We start from the raw sequence: 16,624 nt of genomic DNA on the forward strand, positions 1-16,624 counted from the left end.
CCTCTACGAGTACTGATCGGGCTCCTTGTGATGCTCGTCCCGCGGTTTCTGCGCATCCAGTTTTCCGTCGGAAGTTGCAGCAGTCTCCCAATGCTCCGCAGGGTATTTCTTTGGACTGTTTAGAAGACTTTACTCAACAGGAAATTAGTGATATTTTACAGCGATTTCGGCAGCGAGCTGGTGAGTCCTTGCTCACATGGATGGTGCGCCTTTATGAACTGGGCGCTGCTGGTATTATGTTGGATACTGGCGATTGTTTAAAGTTCTGTTCCTTGAGTTTGGATTCTACTGTGCAGGATCATTTTCGTAACTATAATGGTGTTGGTCAGATTTCTTTACTCCAATTGGCGACTGAGGGTTGTAATCAAAAATATCCTACTGAATCTGACTGGCCTGTGAATGACAAGCCGTGGTATACTTTGCGTGATGCTGCTCAACGTCTCAAAGAGGAGGTGATGAAAACGGCAATTTTTCTGGGTACTGCTGACAGATTGCTTGATGGTTTGTTGACATCTTCTGTGCGGAACCGTATCATTCGATCTTCCCCTGTTGCCTATAAGCAGGTCATGATGACTTTATTGATTAATCAGACTGGTAACGTGTTATCTACGGTTTTGGAATCGGTGCGCCAACTCGGTGAGTTGGGTGAGTGGTTTAAACCTGAACGTCAGTCCCGGCCTGACACTCGTACTCCTGGTGAAAATAAACTTACTAGACGTGATATTTTTTCTGGTCTTCTGGCTGATGGTGTGCGGAGGGAGGACATTGATGGTGAGACTACCGCTCGTTTGTGGGAGTTGTTTCGCAAACGTGGCTTGGATCGAAAGGAGGGTGCCCGGCGTGTTCGGACCACTGAGTGTGATCGTGGTGGTTCTGACGGTAGCGGTGATGACGACCGCCGTGGGCGCTCTGTTCGTCGTGATGATCGACGTTCTGCACGTGATGTGTCCCCCCGTCGAGAGAGAGACAGGGAGAGAGAGGGGGAAAGAGAAAGGGGGAGAACTGACTATGTTTACAGCAGACGTAGAGATGATAGGGATCAATCCCCTGAGTTGAGGAGGAGAGAGGATCGTCACAGTTTGGTCGATCGTAACCCGCAGTACAATGCAGAAGATACGAATCCGTTCCGTACTGGGAATGGATATGAACAGGAGGTACCGATACCTAAGAAGCGTGAGAGTCTTTATCCTGATTTATCCTGGTATACAGAATGCAGTAAGAATGATTAGGAAATAGGTCAAGCTCCGGTACACAGATGGGCTCACAGAGATAATAGACCCTATGTAGATATTGACATTTATTGGAGACATCGTAATATCCAAAGGGCCCGAGCATTGGTAGATACAGGAGCGGAGGCCACTCTTATTCATGGAAAATCGAAGAAGTTTACAGGTCAGCCTTTTACTATTACCGGATTAGGTGGAAAAGAAACCCCTGCAGTTCAAACTTTGCTTGAAATGAGAATAGGTAGAATTCCTAGAAAAGAGTATTCTGTACTAGTAGTGCCACTTCTAGAATTCATAATTGGGATTGATATTTTGAGAGGAATGACTTTGCATCTAGATGACGGATGTTACCAATTTGGAACAACGCATTATATATCGTCCAGACCTATACGGGTTGGTCGTTTAAGAATGCCCCCATACAAGTTCCCCATGCGACAAAAGTGGTTTGTCAGAAGCAGTATCGTATTCCAGGTGGTCATGAGGAGATTAGTACCACTATTCAGGAGTTGGTGGATGCAGGAGTCATAACCCCAGTTACTTCTGCTTGGAATAATCCTGTTTGGCCGGTGCGTAAGAGTGATAACTCTTGGCGCATGACCGTTGATTATCGAGAATTGAACAGGCACACACCCTCTTTGACTGTTGCAGTACCGGATGTTATTACACTAATTGAGAGAATCCAAAAGCATCCAGGTACATGGTATGCGTCCATTGATATTGCTAATGCTTTCTTTTCAATTCCGATTGCCCCAGAGTGTCAGGAACAATTCAGTTTTACGTGGAACGGGCGTCAGATGACGTTTAGAAGTCTTCCCCAGGGCTATGTGCATAGTCCTACGATATGTCACCGGCTGGTGGCAGAGCATTTGGCTGAGGTACCGGTTCATCCCCAAATTCAGATATGTCATTATATTGATGATGTTTTGATCCAAGGCGAAACACAAGAGGAAGTTCAGACCCAATTAGACAGAGTCATTGAGTGCCTGCGTGAGAAAGGTTGGGAAATCAACCCAGATAAATTGCAAGGTCCGTCCCAGGCTGTAAAATTTTTGGGTATTAATTGGCATGAAGGGCACCGTGAAGTGATCCCTCAGGTTAAACAGAAGATTCTTGATTTTGCAGTTCCTAGAAATAGGAAAGAAGCCCAGAGCTTCATTGGTCTGTTTGGCTTTTGGCGCCAGCATATTCCTCATTTGAGTCAAATATTGGCCCCCTTGTACCGGGTCACGCGTAAAAAGAATGCATTTGAATGGGATAAACCACAGCAAGATGCGTTTAGTCTGGCAAAAGAGGCAATTCAACATGCTCTGGATTTATGGCCTGTACGTGATGGTGACGTGGATTTGAATGTGTCTGTACAGGGCCTTTATGCAAATTGGAGTTTGTGGCAGAAACAAGGCAGGAGTAAAGTGCCAAAAAGTTACCTGATGCTGGTGAGCGTTACACACCCTTTGAGAAACAGTTACTTGCTTGTTATTGGGCTCTGGTGGATACCGAGCAATTGACTTTGGAACATGATATAGTTCTGCGTCCGGAAATTCCTATCATGCAGTGGGTTCTGAGTTCGCCGAAAACTCACCGAATTGGACACGCTCAAGAGGCGAGTGTGATTAAATGAAAATGGTACATACAAGACAGGGCACGTGTGGGCCCGAAAGGAGTTGCTTCTTTACATGAGCAGGTGGCGCGAGCGCCATCGACTGAGACTGAGAGTGAATGTTCCGTACCTTTAGCACAGGAGTCTCCTGTCAAGTGGGGTAAGTCTTTTGATGATTTGTCCGCAGCGGAAAGAAACCATGTTTGGTTCACTGATGGTTCAGCGAGGTTTATAGGGATGACACGGCACTGGAAGGCGGTGTCCTATAATCCGATCACACAGAAATTGTTGAGCACAACTGGTGAAGGTAAAAGCAGCCAATTTGCCGAGCTTTACGCTGTTTACCAAGTTTTGAAACAAGAGTTACCTGGTACATGTCATATTTTCACTGATTCTTGGTCTACTGCCAATGGACTGGCTGTTTGGTTGCCAACTTGGCATTCCCATAATTGGAAGTTACATTCCAAAGAATTATGGGGAAAAGAGTTATGGCAAGAAATTTGGGAGATGCTCCCACAGAGTACTGTTACAATCTTCCATGTGGACGCTCACACCCCGATAGATTCTCTTGACAAATTTTTTCATAACATTGCAGATGAGAAGTCTAAAATTGCTGAGGCAGTGGTGGACAGGCAAGATTCTGATATTGCGGGATTGGCGAAATGGGCACACCAGAAGGCAGGACATTTTGGAGAGAAGGCCACTAGCAGGTGGGCTGCTGATCGAGGAATTTATATTCCCTTAGACTTAATCAAAAATGTTATTTTACACTGCCCCGTTTGTCAGCATATCAGACGGCGTAAGGTGCCCCAAATTGTTAAAGGTCATTTACATCGCGGCAAACTGCCCGCTCAAATTTGGCAGATTGATTACATTGGTCCACTTCCCATGAGTAGGAATTGTCAATATGTTTGCACTATTGTTGATACATACAGTGGCCTGCTGGTAGCCCTTCCCTGTAAGCAAGCTACCCAATTGAATACCATTAAAACATTAGAATTGATTATGATGTACTATGGTGTGCCATTCCAAATTCAATCTGATAATGCATCCCATTTTCGTGGAAGATTGGTACAGGAATTCTGTGCGGAAAACAATATAGAATGGATATTCCATATACCCTACTACCCACAGGCCTCGGGCCTGGTGGAGAGATTGAATGGCCTGCTAAAGGACCAGCTGCGTAAGTTAACGGATGACAAGTATAAAAATTGGCGAGACTTTTTGCCCCACGCACTATTGATTTTGTATAATCGTCCTTTTTTAAATGCTGAATCTCCACTTATGCGTTTGTTTCCCCCGAATGTTGAGGCTATGCCTAATGAAATCAGAGAAACTGTGATGTATTGGGAAATTACTCCCGGAGCTTTGGCTCCATGTAGAGCGACCCCAGGGTCGGCAGGTTTAGACTTGCATGCTATGGATGACATTGTTATAAAAAGTAGAGATCGAGTCATCATAGAGACAGGTGTTGGTGTTCAGATACCACCTGGAAATTTCGGATTGATCGCCCCTAGATCGGGGCTGGCTGTAAAAGGCATTCAGGTGCTTGGAGGAATTATCGACAGTGATTATCAGGGAGAGATTAAGGTGCTCCTGCTGAATAGCAGTGAGGTTGACTTACTGATACATCGCACTGACCGAGTGGCTCAATTACTCATAATGCCTGTTTTCAGTGGTGTATTAATGAAAGGCACTGCTCCAACGTTGCTAACTGTACGTGGCCAGAAAGGTTTTGGCTCCACGGATAATCCTGGGGCCAGAGTTTGGGTTCAGTCGCCTAAGAATCCCCCTGAACAAGCAGAGGTCATTGCCACCGGTCAGGATAATACCATTTTGGTTATGAGACCAGGGAGAGATAGCTGGGAAGCGGTCCCGGCTGATAAATGTTATTTACGAGAATGATTAATGCCTGTATTTGGTTCTCTTTCAGATCATTCTTTGGATTGTTGCTGCAGGATGTGTCGGAGCCGGACTGTTTTCGGACTGGTACGACGAGAAAGGAGGGATCCTATCAACCCGGGATGAACTGGGAACCCGAGTGTTGCGTTCCTTCGCTGCATGAGATTCATCATCGAACTTTTGGACCGCACTAGCTAAGAGGGTGACTGACGCCCCTCACTTCTGTTTGACACCGATGAGATCTGTACATGACATCCTGGCGACCTGTCTGGTTGCCGTCCCCGCCTCATTGGAAACTTTAGTTCATATTTTTAATGTCTCGAAGGCCCGTCCCAATATTCTCCTGGGTGATTTTGCTACCCATGTATATTGCCCCCTATGTATTGAATTGCCGAACGAGCAAACCCCCATCCAGTCCCAAATACTTACTTATAATATCACACAAGGTGATTTGTGCTTCTTTCTTACGTGTAATCCTAGTGCGATCTCTGAATGTCTGCGCCTAAAACTAAAAGGCGCCACTTCGTTTACAGCTCACGAACAGACTTTGTGCTTTCAAAGGACACCGACCACATGTGTTTCAGTTCAGAACAATATGACTTGTAATAGTTTGGTAGTTACCCCCAGTCACTATCGCACGATGTTACTACCTGCCGGATGGCTTTTCTCATGTGGTAATACTTCCTGGCCATTTGTCCCTGCAAACATTTCCGGAGGCCCTTGTGCCATTACGAGACTCAGTTTGTTGATGTTCGCATCACATCCGAATGCCAACTCTCGTGTGCTTCGAGATACTATAATGTTACAGGAGGATTGTGACCCATCTTTGCATTTATATTCCAAGTCTGAATACCTTAGCTTAGCTGTTTCAATTATTGGTGTTCCTGCTTTGGCGGTTTATAATGCCAAATCTATTGGGAAAATGGCCTGCTGGATGGTGAAATCTTTTAATCATACTTCTACAATTTGTCTGACATGCTATTAGACGCCCAGGGTGAACATAGGGCCATTTTGCAAAATAGAGCAGCCATTGATTATCTTTTGCTTAAACATGGACATGATTGCTCGGACTTCGAAGGTCTCTGTTGTTTTAACTTGTCTGACCATACACAATCCATTCGTGCTCACATCGACAAGTTGCGTGACTTAACAGAAGAAGTTAGAAAACACATTGACCAGGGCTGGTTTGACTGGCTCTTTAATTGGTTACCTGATATACACATGCTACGCCAAACATTAGGTGGTATTTTGATTGCTGTTGCTGTTTTGATTTCTATCTGTTGCTTTATTCAGTGTATTCCTTCATTACTTCAATTCTGCACACTTGGTACTAGACATAGATCAGTTAGTTTTGTTTCATATTATTCTTCCACAGATGTTAGCTCCATTTAATGAATGTATAATAGACTGAAGTCAAGGGTGAAATGTACTGCTCGATTTTCCCGGCCTTTCTTGTGTTAAAGAGGGACCAATATGACTTCAGTCTCTTTCCATTCAAGTTTAAGGGTTAGAGTAGTGTATAGAGCCTATTTATTAGGCACTCCGACATGATCCTGTGTTCTTCCCCATAGATCAGGGTTTGCATACATATCCTAGGGGATAGATTCGTTAGCATTAGGGGTAATCTGTTCTGTAGTGAGGGTATTTCATGGAGCCGTGCTGAATTCAGGCCTGGTAGGCCTTAAACGGGAGAGACTCCATCTTTCCTCCTGCTCTGGCAGCTTGGGATGTTTCTAGGTCATAGGCAGTGTTTTAGTTAGGAGGTGTTATTCGCTTGGAGAGAACCGGTTCAGGCCGGCCCTTATCGAAGGATTGTATTTTTCTTCATGCCGAAGACACTACATCAGGCCGGCCGGCTGGGAACGTGTCCTTGGCACGGGGAGGTACAAGAATTTGGTGGGCGGCAGGTTACGGGCTGGAATTTTCCATGAGGAAATGCACATCTATATTAGTAAAAGTTTGAGGCAGATACTGGCACTTGCTTTTAGTCCATAGGCGGCACCTGGCCGTTAGCAGTAAAGCTGCTACTTATTCCAGGGAAGACAGATGACAAACTTGGAGGTGGAGAAAAACCGAGAAATAGATATTCCAAAGAGAAGAGAGTAGCCGATGAGGAAGAGGTCCCAGTGACTCGGAGAGGGAGACGGGAGTAAACCCGTGATTGCGGAGGTGTGACTTCCAGGCGAAGCCGAGGCGCAGACGAGAAGGGAACCTAGATGAACATTGAGTGCAAGCTACATACGACCAAGGTGATGTCAACCCCTTACTATTACAGTGTACAACTTAATCCTTCACTTTTCTTTGCAGGTTATGTGATATGTATTATGTTCCGTGAGTGTGCATGTAATAACTAAATAAAGTATTCAGTTTGTAGTAAAGCAATATGTGCTACGTGTTCTTGTGTAAGAGGGTAACCTATTCTTCTAGTCAGCTGTGACTTGACATGAACAGATGTTAATCCTGATCAGGTAGGTGGTAACTGAATAAGGGAGAAAGGAGCCCCTCGAACTGGGGAACAGGTTGTGCTCAACTAGCCGTCTTTGTGTGATCTGATACATAGTAACACTGATTCCCTTGTTGTTAGTTCCCTTGTTGTATGTCGTGGTAATGATAGGATGAACTTGTGCTAAGGCTGCCGTCTGGGCAGGAAGTCCTGGGTCCGTTTGGGACCGCGAGGCTGTGGCTGCCGTCTGGGCAGGAAGTCCTGGGTCCGTTTGGGACCACGAGGCTGTGGCTGCCGTCTGGGCAGGAAGTCCTGGGTCCGTTTGGGACCGCGAGGCTGTGGCTGCCGTCTGGGCAGGAAGTCCTGGGTCCGTTTGGGACCGCGAGGCTGTGGCTGCCGTCTGGGCAGGAAGTCCTGGGTCCGTTTGGGACCGCGAGGCTGTGACTGCCGTCTGGGCAGGAAGTCCTGTGTCCGTTTGGGACCGCGAGGCTGTGACTGCCATCTGGGCAGGAAGTCCTGGGTCCGTTTGGGACCGCGAGGCTGTGACTTGTAGGTCTTGGTATATATAGTAGGAATTCCCTGTCCTTAGGTGATACATATATGTGGTTATTTAGGTGTAAATAGGCCCTAGGGAGGGGGTAACGTTCTGGTTTGGGTTAGAGAGGCTCTGTTGAGCGAGTTCTATCTGATCCGAAAACCCAAGCAGAACAGCTTCTCATTGGCTAATTATAAGGCGGGATATACGGCCCTAGACATGTTCCCACTGCTTTTACCAGTTCGGGTGTTCGGTGCCTCAGTGCTCGGTCAAGGATTTAGTACATTGGACTGCACATGAAACGGGGTCAGTCTTGCCAAAAGCTTCTCCTGTGCTTTTTCAGCTGTGGCAAAGAATCGCAAAACATCAGCTACTAGGGAAGCCGTCTGAGTCACGACCCCGTTGCTTCAATTTCTCTGTGGAAGTGACACCTGCCGGCCTCCCTATGGGACGCTCCTTGCTTAATCCAGGACTTTTTTTTTTTTTAAGGTACATAAAATGTAAAGATTTTACCTACCTCAGATTATAGTACTTCACTGAGAGGTATTAAAAGTGATCATTTTTAAAATTGCACTTACAAACAATCCTGCCTTCATCAGTCCTGATGAATATATGAAGTGAGTGGCTACAGCCAAGGTCTATGGGAACAGTTTGAAAGGACCAATGGTCTGCTTGACCTTTTGTGCTAGCATGAAGTTCAAAGCTCCTTTCACTTGTTAGACCTACACATTTTAACTAGGGGTGGGACAAAAATTCCACTCCGCCTGCAGAGATCGAAGCGTTCTGCCTGCTCCATATTCCAAAGCTCCACCAACAACTGCATGGCGGAGTTTTTTCTTGTGTGTGGCTTGTTGATGTTAAGTTAGTGTGAGAATTTACGCTCTCTAGCGGGATTTTCAGGCAATAGAATGCCTCCCAATGAGATTTCTCAATGTGGGCAGTCACGGCAAGTGGTGACCGATCGCGGTGAGAAAGCTGCTGCTGCTTAAGTAGAAAATCTACTTGAGCGGCAGAAAGAAGTTGCACCTCTAGCGCATCGCACGGTGCCATTCGTGCTGATTTTTCTGCGCTGAACAAGCTCCCAGAGCTAAAAATCCGACTGATGTGCCGAATACTGTTGCTTGCGAATCTTTGGGGAATCTCGCAGAGTTTTTTAGTAACTCCCTGAGTACCACCACCACTAGTTTTAAGGTTGCATTTACCTTTTGCACTTGGACTTTTAGTTCTATCAAATCTAGGCTGCAGCTTACTGACTGTATCGCCCCCTAAGTTTTAATGGCACAGGCCCAGACTGGACTCCTTTGTCTGGGAACCCAGCCAAACTAGGCAAACTCTTAGGGAACTACGAGGAACACTGCTAATTACACTGTTCAAGTTGTATAGTTAGAAAATCATGCTAAGTGAAACTGACATGCTTTCTTTAGCATCTTTTACATGGTTTTTAAGCCCTGAAATACATGACAGTGGTAACTAACGGGTTTCAGGATATGTACTGACCATATGGAAACTTCACTCAAGCCTGCTAATCCAATAATAGAACCATCTGCTTTCAGCAAGTGCACTCAGAACGATATGTATACAAAATATGAAAAAAACATGAAAAAAAAAGTCCTGCATCGGTCACATAACAGTCTACTAAGAACCAAGACCGTTTCTAAAGCACCGGAGCTTAAACGCAGAAATGGCAGAAAACAGGGTTTAGTGCAGTTCAAGTAGGTGTAAGGTTGGAAGTATTGCAGCTCTACAAATACAACTTAACTCCACTTGAGTGAAATAGAATGAAAGACCAAGGTGGCACTACTTCAAGGCTTAAACCAATTTAGTGGAACATGGTGAGATACAGTATTGCAAAACCATCCCCCGATGACAAACATGAAGAGAACATGACCGCATACAAAGCGGCAAACATTATGACTCGGCTGATGCATATTTGCAGTACCTGGTTTGTAAAGAAAAGGGGAAGCACACCATAGATCCTACAATGAATGCAAGGGGAAAAAAAATAAGTAGAAAATGGTCTACTAATGAAAAAAATTCAAAATATAGCACTGATCACAAAGTATCTTAAATAGATGCATGAACCCAATAATAGTTTGGTTTTAGTAAGAAGGAAAATGCTACTTACCCGGTACGCATCTGTTTTTGGCATATAGAGCTTTATAGTCCTATGCTGTGCATAGATTGCCATCTAGTTTTGGGTCCAGATGTTTGCACTTTGTTTTTTCTTTGAAGAAGTCTTTTCCAGTCACAAGTTAGGTGGCTCCTTTCTGTGATAGTGCGCATGGGCATCGACTCCATTGCTAGATTGTTTTCCTGTCAGAGGGTGATAATGGAGTTAGTAAGAGTAGTAAAAGGAGATTTCCATGAATGCATCTATCTAAGTAAGATGTTAATGCAACAGGTATATGTACCCGGGGAGGCGGGTGGGCACATATGACTCTACAGCTCTATTTGCTAACAGATGCATACTGGGTAAGTAGCATTTCCCGTTAGAGGCATATGAGCTGTAGATCATATGCTGTGCATAGACTACATAGCAGTTATCTCTCAAAGCGGTGGCTAACGTGGATCTGTTGCAGTGGTCTGAGATAGTGTACGTAAAACTGCATTTGAATGCACTCTACTATCCACCTTGCAATACCGGATTTTGATATGGGATTGCCTTTGTGTGGTGGAGCAAAAGCGACCAATAGTTGATTTGTGTTATGGAAAGGATTTATTCTTTCTATGTAATAAAGCAATGCTCTCTTTACATCTAAAGTATGTAGGCACGTTCTGCCACTGAATCTGATTGAGGGAAGAACACAGGCAACTCAACAGATTGATGGATATGAAAAGCAGAAATGACTTTAGGAAGGAATTTAGGATTAGCCCGAAGAACCACTTTATTTTGGTGCATTTCTTAAAAAAAAAAAAAGGGTTCTTCTATAGTTATTGCCTGAAGCTCACCCACTCTGAGTGATGCGATAGCAACGAGGAAAGCAACTTTCCATGTCAGGAATTGCAGTTCACATTTGTATAATGGCTCAAAGGGTGGACCTATTAGTCTGACGAGAATGTTGAGATTCTACACTGGAGCTGGTGGACGTTTCGGGTGAATGACTCTAGAGTCCCTCCATAAAGGCTTTGATAACAAGCACTCTAAAAAGAGATAGAGGTCTATTCTGAAGGTATGCAGCCAGATGTAAGCGTTTCGACGTGTACGCTAAATTGGAACGTTGTAGCTGTAACCAATAACAATGTTTTGTATAGAAGCATCAAGCGGGTTGATGGGATTATTACAGTATATCATAAACCGCTTCCACTTTGCTGCAGAGCAGGCTCTTGTGGCAGGACGTTTTGCCTCTTTGATAATATTCATGCAGTCTGGAGGTAGATTAAGATAGCCAGATTGAGTTGACTGGGGTCTGGATGTCCTATGGCTCTGTGTGAGGAGACTGGGTTTAAGATGTAGTTTTTGGTGAGGAACTACTGAGAGTTCCAATAGGGTTGTGAACCAAGGTTGACATGCCCATGTGAGAGCAACTAGGATTAGTGTCAGGGACGCTTGTTTGAGTTTACGAACCACTCATGGAATGAGTGGGAGAGGCGGAAAAGCGTAACCAAATATCCCTGACCAATTCATCCATAGTGCACTGCTTTTGGACAATGGGTGTGGATAGCTGGATGCGTAGTTTGGGGATTTTGAGGGTGTATTTTCCATTCGTGGATTAGCTGCGTCTGACAAGTGAGCAAATCTGCCATCCGACTGTTCTGCTAGGAGATGTATCTTTTGATGTAAGGCCCACTTCCAGATGGTCTGCGCTAGCTGTGACAGCTGGACAGTGCGTATCCCTCCCTGTTTTTGTATGTAGTACATAGCTGTCATGTTGTCTGAACGAATTAGGATAGTTTTGTGCACTAGCCGAACTTGAAATGATTTTAACGCCAGAAAAATTGCTAGCATCTCTAGATGATTTATATGAAGCTGTTTCTGCTGCAAGCTCCAAATGCCCTGAATTGTGTGGGTTTGGAGATGTGTTCCCCAACCTGTCAGTGATGCGTCCGAAGTCAGTACTTTCTGTGGAACTAGGTCGCTGAAGGGCCGCCCTTTTAAATAGGTTTTGTGTAATCCACCACTGCAGAGAGCGATGGGTGCTGCCGTCTACCAACACTAGATCTGATAAACGACCGTGAGCTTGGTTCCACTGAGGTGCTAAGCATTACTGTAACAACGCATTTGAAATCTTGCATAGGGGACTATAAAAATGCAAGACACCATCATTCCCAGTAACTGCATGAACACTTGAGCTCGTAGGGGGTGTTGAGGCTGAAACTGAGACATCAGGGTTTGTATATTCTGGACTCTGGCTGGAGTTGGGTGTGCTTGAGCTTTATGTGTCTATAGTAGCTTCTAGATATGCCTGAGACGTGGATTGTTGGAGATGGGATTTGGACAGATTTGCTGTGAATCCTAGCTCATGGAGCAATTGCAGTTTTTTGTGTGTGGGGTAGACAGCTGTTGAGCGAGCTGGCCTTTATGAGCCAGTCGTCTAAGTATGGGAAGACATGATTATGCTGTCTTCGTAGATGGGCTGCGACTACTGCTAAGCATTTTGTGAAAACCCTGGCTGCGGTTGTTACTCCAAATGGGAGGACTTTGAATTAGTGCTGACCTGCTACCACAAACCGGAGGTATTTGCGGTGCACAGGGTGTATTGGAATATGAAAGTAAGCGTCCTTCAAATCCAGAGTGGAGAGAAAATTGCCTTGCTGAAGGGGGAAGCACTTGTTGGTGTTACCATATGAAAATGGCCTGACTGAATGTATAGATTTAGTTCTGAGGTCTAATAGAGGCCTGAGAGAGCAGTTCTTTTTGGGAATTAGACAGTAGAGGGAGTACACCCCTGCTCCCTGGTACGGTAAAGGGACTGGTTCTATTGCACCTTTCTGCAACAAAGAGAGAACCTCGTTCTCTAGAAGGGTGAGATGTTCTTGTGACATGAGGTGGGACCTTGGAGGAATGTTCGGAATTGGAAATTAGAAAGTAGAGGGAGTACACCTTGGAGGAATGTTCGGTGGAGTACTTGTAAGCTCCAGGCAATAACCAGATTGGATAATTTGTACAACTCATTTGTCTGATGTAATCGTATTCCAAATGGCTAGAAATTGAGAAAGACGTCCCCCGACAGGAGTGGAATGGTCGGGTGGTATGGAAAGGAAGTCACTGTTTGGAAGTGCATATTGAGTTGCCTTTGCCTCTTCCCAAGAAGGTATTTCCTCTATATCCGCCTCTAAAATAACGTCTTGAAGAGGGCAACTGATTGTTTCCCTTGTAAGAGGAGGAGGGATTGTCTGTAGACGCATTTTTGGAGCCGCCCCTATAAAATGAGCAACAAAAGGATCCTCTGTTGGAAGGTGATTGTAAGGCCCCGATGGACTTAGCAACTTCAGTATCCTTTTACATCTTTTCTAGTGATGTATCGACAGCTGGACGAAAGAGGTGTTCTTTGTCAAAGGGTTGATTAAAAATAGAGGCTTGTACCTCAGGCTTGAAACCTGAAATTCTTAACCAAGCATTTCTACGGAGCAGTACACTAGGGTTAACTGGTCAAGCTGTAGTGTCGGCCTGATCTAGAGCACACCAGATAGCGGTATTAGTTATTAATGTACTCTCTTGAATAAGGGCACTAGCTCTAGACTTATGCTTATCAGGAAGAAATTCAATGAGCTTTTCAAGCTCATCATAATGAGCTCTATCACACCTTGCCAAAAGTGTTTGAGCATTGACCATGCGCCAATGATTAGCTGCTTATGATGCTACCCTTTTGCTCGAAGCGTCAATTAGTTTGGACTCTTTATCAGGAGGAGGGGCTTCCCCTGTTTGAGGATTAGCTCTTTTACGAGCGTTGGAAACTACGAGAGTCCAAGTGTAACTGGCCTTTGATATATACAGGGTCATTAGGTGCAGATTTGTATTTTTTCCTCTACCCTGGGAGTGATGATTCTAGCTCTCACATGGTCTTTAAAGATGTCATCAGTATGTTTAAACATACCCTTTAACATTGGTAATGTTTGTGTAGCCCTTTGAGATGAACTTAGTGTCTCAAACAGAAAAGCATCCTCTAAAGTCTTTATGAAGCTCTACTCCATGATATTGTGCAGCACTGTTACCGAGCTCAATATATCCAATGTTATCATCTGGAGGAGAAGGTCAGGATGGAAATAGGTCTGGGTCATTATCTGGTTGAGGGTCAGCATTTTAATTATCCCATGGGTCAGTATCCTGTGGTGTGTAGTCATCTATATCCCCATCCCCTCTATCCTGTGGGTCAGGTGATGGTGGTGGAGGAGAATGTGAAGGTGTAATGAGTAAATTTGGATCAATGGGTGAAGGTGGAATGTATGGTGGAGAAGGGTTAGTACCCAAATTTTCCTTTTTAGAGGAATGTGGTAGTCTTTTTCTAAGCCCATTTTCCTCTTAGGATGTTTGGCATGAATATGTCCAGTTTCTGGATAAATCACAATCTTCTTCTGTTTCGGATCCAAAGCTTGAATATCGGTCCGAGGCTCTTTAGTTGAAGTACTTTCTTTAGACGCCGGTTTTGGTGTCGAAAGTTTTAGATCAGACGTTTTTGGCTCCGTAGATTTAGCCTTATACACCGGTGGCACGGAAACCAGGTGTTTCGACGCCGAATGTTTCGGGTCGGCACCGGCGTGGGAACGAGTAGAGCCCGAGGCGGAAGGCTGTTTATGTTTCAGTGCCGAACTCGAAGGTGGGGCACTCAAAACCTTCTCTCGGAGCCGACCTTGGCCCGAAGGCAGAGGAGGGACCGGAGTCTTTTTATGGGGAAGATGGTAGGGGACGGAAGTCTCTTTACTCATGATCCGTTGCCCGGTGTGAGGTTGGCTTCAGACACGGAGATGTGTTGCTCCTCCTTTTCTGCTTCCTGCGCTTGTGATTCTTCATGTCCAAACTAGTCTCCGAGGAGATCCAGCGTGGAGCCACTTTGCTGGTACATTTCGGGACGTCGAACCAGACTGTCACGGAGCGTCTTCTTTGATTATACGACCGACACGCGTCACAGTCCTTCTCGTATTCCGGGATAGGCAAAGGTTGCACACTTCGTGCAAGATGGTGCAAGGAAACTTAGCTCAACACCCTGGACAGAACTTGAATGGAGTCAGTTCCATCGACTGCTACCGACCCCGGCGCGGATAGGCCCAGCGGCCTTCCATGAATCTTTCGATCGAAGGTTTGAGTGTAAACAATACGCGGAGAATGGGAAAACTGATCTTCAAACAATACCGACGAGGGTAGTGGATTGCGTGAATGGGGCCCGAAGAACGGTGCCGAACCGGAGTGCAACAATTCACATCCGAACCCGATGGCAGAAAAAAAAAAAAAAAAAAAAAAAAAACAATGAAGTCGATGCCCATGCGCACTATAACTGAAAGGAGGAGTCACCTACCTCGTGACTGGAAAAGACTTCTTCGAAGAAAAATAAAGTGCAAACATCTGGACCCAACACTAGATGGCGATCTATGCACAGCATATGATCTACAGCACATATGCCTCAAACATTACTGTTTTAATAAACAAATTCAATATTGTAATTAGCGAGCACTATGTAGCTTTCCACTTGCAAAGAAAAGTTGGTTGGTTAGGGCCAGGTCCAGTCAGGTGAAACGGTCTATTATAGAGAAGGATAACAAGTGTTGCTTTGCCAGAAGGCATAACTTTTTGTCAACCCTATTTCAAGCACTCAATAAGACACAGACTGTACTGTTTGCACAGGCTAAAAATACATCACTACACACTTGCTACATTGGGGAAAGACTGCAAACCTAAAAGTTGGCAGGGTATGCCCAGACGTGGGTCCCTTGCTCACTTTGCCACTGGATTCAAGATAGCCTGGCTGATGAGGGTTATGAACCTGAAACCGGTCCCAGGATGCTTGTTTCCGGTCCAGGGAAGACATGGCTTGGCAGTTCGGGCTGGACTGTTCCCATGAGGCACAGGGTCAGACTGATTTGCATATGGTATGTCTGAACTGGGGTGGTGGAGTGAGCTAAAGAATGATGACAGATTAAACCCAGATCAGTTGACTGGGGGTGAGTGTTTGATTTGCTCAAGCACTCTGTCCATCATCCCCTTTGGAAAGACTGTATACCTGCCAGGAAGTTTCTAAAGATTGACCAAGTAAGTTGACCTGTAAGCCGAGCAAGGTAGCCAAAACCATTTCAATTAAGGAGTTTGAAGATTCAATAAACAGCACAACTAGAGAACTTGTGATCTGAAACATCTATGTAACCAGAAAGTAACTGCTTAAAATACTATTGTAAATCACATACCAAAGAAAATCAAGTTTCAAGGTAAAAAGCAGTTTATGGCACAATACTCTGTGAATCCTAAACAATGCTATGGTTTAGAAACATTTCAATCACAGAATTCAATGAAAATACATTTAGGTCTGTAACTTAAGGAAAAAAAATAAAGTATTTGAGATCTGCAGGGCACTGAAGTCATGCTACCTTTAATAAGAACTGACTTCATATGAATAATATTCATGTTCTAGAGCTACACACCCGATGCAATAAAAAGGAGTACACCCGAACATCGGCAACTGAATGGGAATTCACATTGTGAAAGCAAGTCCCTCTCCACTCAATGAAGCAGTTGAACTACTCACTGGCCTTAAAAGAAGTCTGAGTAAAATGTTTGACTATACATTATTCATGCTTTCTTTGTTAGTGGATAATTCTTTTTGCAGTAGGTGATTTTAATGGAAAGCAAAAGTAAAACAACAGTCAATCCACCACCACCAACCTTTCAAACGCAGCCAACACCATGCCAAACATCAAACAAATGTAACTTGCTGGACGGAAAGAAGATTCATTTTGCGGTCATACAAATCCATATTTGCTTCTTGAACAAGGAA

This window comes from Triturus cristatus, chromosome 4_2 (assembly GCF_964204655.1).
Source record: "Triturus cristatus chromosome 4_2, aTriCri1.1, whole genome shotgun sequence".
In the NCBI taxonomy this organism is placed as follows: Eukaryota; Metazoa; Chordata; class Amphibia; order Caudata; family Salamandridae; genus Triturus; species Triturus cristatus.